The 6,579-nt window shown below is 42.2% G+C and overlaps 1 long non-coding RNA gene across 1 annotated transcript in view; it reads right to left on the reverse strand.

Annotated features, from left to right (window-relative positions):
- LOC119027271 overlaps positions 1-6,579 on the reverse strand; it is a 202,300-nt gene that overhangs the window by 52,472 nt on the left and 143,249 nt on the right. The window lies entirely within an intron of this gene.

Genomic DNA, 6,579 nt, shown 5'->3' on the forward strand with positions numbered 1-6,579 from the left:
AAGATGCATTATGAAACCACATAAATAAGAGTTCTGGAAATTAAGAACTAATTACACCACTATAAAAGCTCATTAATTCCTCATTCATGCCCCCTGGAAATAGACTCTTTTTCTAGAGGGGAGGGGGGGATTTACACCTGGTTGGCTGGATTTGCCTGCGAAGGACTGAAAAAAAAAAAAAAAAGATAAAATGTGGAATTAGAACTGGCTACATCATTCCTCCTTGCATGCTCAGAGATACACTCATAAAGGGAACAGCATCTGTTGGATGTTCGACATTGTTCTTTGTAATGTGTTTTATCGTGACCCAGAGGTTCATGAGCTGAAACCTGTTGGTCTGACAACAAAGTTATTCGTACTCCTGACGTTTTGACTTCTCCAGACATTTTCCTTCTCCATGCGCGTTTGAAAATATAGGTGAACTCGTGCCAGAAATCCCTACTCTTCCTCTCAGGCGAACCACGCACGCCTATGCCAGATACATCCCCCTGCTGATTACCGCAGTTGGCAGGTACTCATTGGTCTTTTTGGATCTGGAAAAGATAAGTAAGTATATTTGCTCAAGTGCTTTACTTTGAGGTCTAACCCCGACTCCAGGGTTAGCTCACTGGCTAGCCTATATATGGAAGCACAGTTAGGATTACAAGTGTTGCAGTGCAGTTATTCAACAAATTTTGATGTACCTAGAAGTTCCAGTTTGTGTGTTAAATAGCTGTGGTAGTTAGATTTTATATTAGGATTTTGCACATTAAAGATCAACCAACTTATTTTAAACATACCAAAAATTTTCAAAAAAATGGGTATTTATCATGTGTCATGTGTTTTTAGTCGAATTGTGTCTTGAAACTGATATATAGTGGTCAGGGATATCATTGATATTGGTGAAACTATATTCCCGACTGACTTTTCATACCGTGTTTTTCATGTTGGTGCATCCAGTAATAAATTCTAACCCTAATTTCTTAAGGTCAGTGATTGTAAATTGCATTTTTAAATCACAGCTAACGCACTTAGAAATCGCAATAAACCTAAATGTTTAAGAAAGACACTTCTGAGTTTCAGGTGCACTGGTGTCACCGAGTAAAATGTTCAGCCACTTGTGACCATCATGTTTTGAAAACACATACATTCAAAATGTAGTCTACACTGATTGAAGGGCAAAAAAAAAAAAAAAAAACATGGCAAAGAAAAGGCCAACGACATCTAAATATGGTAGTATGTAAAGATCATGCTATGTCAACTTTCCCCAGTTTACGTCAGCGCGGTACAAACATCTACCTTTGAAATTAAACCACCGAATGTGATATTACCACCAGCATGATGTATAAAAAAGAAGCAAATGAAAAAAAATAAATAAAAACATAGATGAAATGTCAAGGAAATTGAAATAATATACATCATAATATCCTGATTTTCAGCTCTGAAGCTAAATTTAACGACATCTGTGGCACTCAGCTTTTAACGCGGGACCAAATTACTTCCAGATGTGAACGAACTACATGAACACCACGCAGAAGCTACATCTGGTTGCAAGAAAGTGGAAACTAGTGGAGATATGAATATTCAAAAAAATAAAGTGACCGATTCTTTGTACTGGTAGAACATGACTTCCTGTTATTCGTTTTGATCACTGAAACCAATCAGCAACAACCGTGTCCATGAATGCATGTTGCCAAGTTTCCTCGTGTGTTCAGGACTTATTTCAACCAATCCAGTAAGAAGAAGAAGAAAAAAAAAAAAGCAATTGCTGAGATGGACAGAGAATCACAGAGATGTGGAAATTAAGCTCTGCGGGGCCAAACTTTAAGTTGTGGGAGTGCAGCTTTAGGATTGGCAGGGTGCCATGAATCAGTTTTTCCAAAAAAAAAAAAAAAAGAAAGAATCCATGACAACACATTAAATACATACTGTGTGTCCTAACTCACAGAAAAACATGCCGACTATAGTATTCATACTGTTGTACTTCCTGTTTGTTTATCGGTCTTTGGTAATGTCCAATTAAGACATGTACATTTTTTCTTGCACATTCTTATAACAAGTGAGCCAAGCTCAGGTACGCCACCTCATTACAAGAAAAACACTGTAAAACACTGCTCTCAGTGCATCCCACATTATTCCATACGAAGGACCAACTCCGTGCTGCTCCTTGGGTGAAAATGAAAGTTATCGGGCTGCCCTCCTGTGCAGCACAAAGTTAGCGCCGCCTGGGGAGAGGACCACTTTCATCCGGCGCTGGCCTCCATGCAGTGATAAATATATTACTTTTGAGGGGCAGTCAGCTTAATGGCTCATTTAGACATTAAATATAGAGCAAATATCGAGAGTCGGGGGGTCGTTATGTGATTTGGGTGTGGTCTCTAAAGGAACGTGGAGGTCTCTGCAATGTGTGTGTGTGTGTGTGTGTGTCTACTTTGTTGGAGGCTCATCTATAATGTACAGAGACGATTAAGTTTGAGCGGCGGCTGGGGCAGATAGACAGCCGGCCGAGTGGCAAGGCGCAGATAAGAATGAATGCAAATATACAGCAGGAGCGGCAGATTAACCTTGGCCAAGGTCGAGCGTTAATGCCACGAAACAGGCAGGGAGCACCGCGGCGCCCGCTGAGGTAAAAAAAAAAAAAAAAAAAAAAAAAAACACACACATGCACACCCGGCCTCACGCCAGCACGGTTTGAAGACGGGGCGGCGCGGGGAGAGACAAGCACACACTCTCGCTGATGTTCACACGGGGATGGCTGTTATCTGTGTACACGATTGATTATCGATTAGTCATCAATCACGGGCGGTGGGCGCTCGAGTCTCGGGCTGCACACTGTTTTCAGAGACCGTTTGAAAGCCGCACTAAGCAGAAATCCCAGCTCTCTTTTTGAACCTTCAGAACCTTCAGTCGATACGTTCTCCAGGACACTTTGATCGCAGCCGCATCGCTTCCCGTTTTGTCTAAATTTAACTGCCGTCGAAATACTGTTGGTGCTCTCACACACACTGCATTGCATTTCTTGTGCCGGTCCTCGGTGAAAAACACTATGTGTCAGTTTTTATTGGTAGCGGAGGAGCCCGCCATTCCAACGCCGCATTCCGGTTGCCTACTGACCCGTGAGAAAGACAATGTTTGTAGTTACATTACGGGAGACATTCACAATGACCTGCTCACCCCTCATGCTGATGGAAAGTTGATGAAGTTTTCGTAGTCCGCTCTCCCAAACAATGGTAGATGGTGACCTTTTTCAAATCAACTAGGAATCAACAAAAATAAAACCTAAAAAACAACTCGATACAGCTCATTCAGTTGCCCAGAGATCCCAAACTGATTTAAAAAAAAAACACTTTATTTATACTCTTGGCGATCAGTCCACATCAGCTACAGCGAAGATATCGGTTTAATTTATGTCTTTCTGAATCAGTTTGAGACATAAGGGCTTCCAGTGATCAGACAAGCTGTGTGAGTGAATATTTCATGAGCCACTTCAGCCAACTGTCCATTGGCATTGTACGGGGTGAGCAGATGATGACCAAATTGTCACATTTGGGTGAACATGTCCTTTAAAATAACCCTTTCCTGTGAAATACTCATTCTTCAGAGGGCAACCAGAATACTGCATAGTCACTGCAATGTTATTTGGTGAACTTGTCCTTTAAAATACCGGTGTTAAAATGGTTTAACTGGTAAAGAAACACAGGTTTGGCTTTTATTGTGGCGGCTCACCTGCCGCAAAGGTTGGCACGACTGATCGGTTATCAGAAACGATGGTACGACAGTCATTTTGAACGCTTATTTTTTTGCCGCTGAGAAACGGCCCATAGAGGAGCAAGCGGCGGCGAGGTGTTGACGAAGAGCTGCAGACCTACAACTTCCATCTGTTGTTTAACATCAAGCCTGGCTGTGACGTGAACCGAACGCGCCATCCTAAAGTAGCGCTCGCCGTGGCGTTGAACCGCATTCGCTGCCACTGCGGCGACCACCAGGTGTGGCCGGATCCGCCACTGACTTCACATTTTAAGCATCACAACTTAGAAAAATAATCAGTTAAAAGAAAAACAAAATGGAAATGCAAATGGAAGCACAAAGACAGTAATGCAACATGCTGCCACTCAGCCTCCCTGGCGCACGGAGAAACATGTGATTTAAGGGGCGCGTCGGACGATTTTTACCAACGCAGGAGATGATCACGCCGTTACACAACCGCCGCCCCCGGAACACTTAACATGGAACACGGCGCTAACCCTCCCCTTTTACAAGTTCTAGCGGCACCGAGGCATGTCTCTTTCCAGCACTCTGCCATTACATACTGATTACTTTCTTGGGAGGCTGACAGCGAGGAGCCGGCTAACCCACACTGTAGATGAATGATAACGTCTCTCTCTCTCTCTCTCTCAGCCGCCGTCTCCCCCTCTCCCCATCTCCCCCTCTCCCCTTGACGTCACATGCAGGGAGACGGTATCTAGGAGCAGGTAAAAATAGTGTGGCAGAGGTAGGAGACATCAGGTTGTGATGTGCTGAGCAGATGGAGGGAGGAAACGGTGAATACCAATAAAGCAGATGGATTTGGCCCGGGTGGCGCTCACTGTACTGTATTTGTCATGTTGCTCTGCGCCGAGTTCTGGCGGAGGGCTGCAGGATATGAAAAACCTGGTAAAAATGAAAACGGAAAGTGGTGAGGCCGCGGGGCCCCCGTTAAGGCGACTTAATCTCGTGTCGGGGTGTTATTCTTATCATGTCACGTGAGAGGACTATCAGCGATCAAGATCGACGGCGCCGTATGAGCCAGAATCTGTTTCAATGTGTCATGCGGCTCCCAGGTTCTTTGAAAAGATAAATGTCAAGCAGAAAGAGTTTTTTTCTTTTTCTTTTTTCATATCTGGTGGTATTTTCCTCAACAGGTCTTTTGCACAATTCCCCTTAACTTCCTGGTTGCTACTGTTTCAAGTGTATATTATTCAAATGAGATTCTTGTTCGAATTGAGTCGACTTTTGATTTTTTTTTTGGCTCCAGTAAATGAAATTTTTGCCATTTGTCTCATAAGTTTGTTTCCAACTAAAATGTGTCACCAAATGATGAAATTGCTGCAACTATACAGAATGGTGTGTTTATTTGTTTTTGTTTTTTTCGATTTACATACTTTCCATGAAATACTGTAAAGTATGACTAATGCCTTTTGTGCTCTGCCGGTGTCAAAAAATTCTAAATGCGTACTTAAAGGCGCAAGAGAAGGGACGACTGGAGCACTTTCGAATCCACGCTCAAAACAAATAGGGAGCAACACCAGAATAGTATCACCAGAATAACCACTGACTGCTGCTAGGTTTAGCAACCTTAAGCTAATTAGCTCAGTTAGCTGACCGGAGTGTTTATGCAGCTAGTGCGGGAGCTTTGGGCTGGGAAGAGCCGCGGCTAGCTGGTTAGCATGCGAATACCAGCAGACATCAATAGTCACAATGTCAAAACATATATTTCTTCACATTTGATCGATAACTTTATTTAAAGTTAATTTTGGAACGTTTGCGACTGAAATTACTATATATTGCACCTTTAATTAAACTTTGGTAAACAGTTTTTTAACTATTAACAATGCAGTGCTTTATAAACCAGTTACAGTTATACAAATAATGTTTGTGGATGAATTGCACAGTATTTATAACCATTTACAAGGTAATATAAGCATCAGTTGCAACTTTACCCACACCTTTGATTGCTTGTTAACACTGAAATAATTATTAACTCAAGTTTAATAAACTATAAATTTACCATATATTAATGGTGGTTGCTCTCGAGTGTCATCAATTGGCATCTCTTGTTTTCGAGCGAAATGTCTTCACAACTACTGGATGAATTCCAGTTTGGTGCAGGTATTGATCTTCCCCTCGGGATGAATTGGAAAAAAAAAAAAAAGAAAAAAAAAAAACTTTGCTGAGTTTTTGACTTGTCCCATCTAGCAACATCATTATTTTATTTGACCATACAACCTCAACAGCGACAAAAACCCATTAGCCTAAAGCTAGAGGCTGCTAGCATGCTCACATTTTAAACTAGGATGGTGAACATGCTAAACATTAATGTTAGCGCGTCGACATTAGCATTTTGTACTAAGTCTAAAAAGGACAGCCTTTCAGAAGCGTTAGCATGTTATGCAGGTTATTGATCTTGTTTTTGACTTAGCCCTTTAGCTTAGCTTGAAACAATGAAACATGCAGTGGGCCACTTATGAGATTTAGCGATGCTTGTGAAGGAGCGGAAATCTAAATCTTGCAACTAGTTCCTGTTCTTTCCAGTGGTTCAACTTTTGCACAATAACAAGCAGGCTCGCACACCTCCCCAACGACACACACGCAATATAATGCGGTAAATAATTCACAGAGACATCTGGATGTCCCCCATTTTCCACCCAGTCCTACACGCCTGGTCAGACCATGCCTCCGTAATCATCGACAGTTCGAAACCTCGTCTTTGCTTTACTATTGAGCTTGTTTTAATAGAGTGAGGAAACGCGGTTCATCCACCGGGCCCACCGTGTACAGTAGACCCTTAGAACCAATTAGAGAACGTTTCTCTCTGAACATTTCTCAGATCACTCCGGTCCA

This window comes from Acanthopagrus latus, chromosome 10 (genome assembly GCF_904848185.1).
Source record: "Acanthopagrus latus isolate v.2019 chromosome 10, fAcaLat1.1, whole genome shotgun sequence".
Taxonomy (NCBI): domain Eukaryota; kingdom Metazoa; phylum Chordata; class Actinopteri; order Spariformes; family Sparidae; genus Acanthopagrus; species Acanthopagrus latus.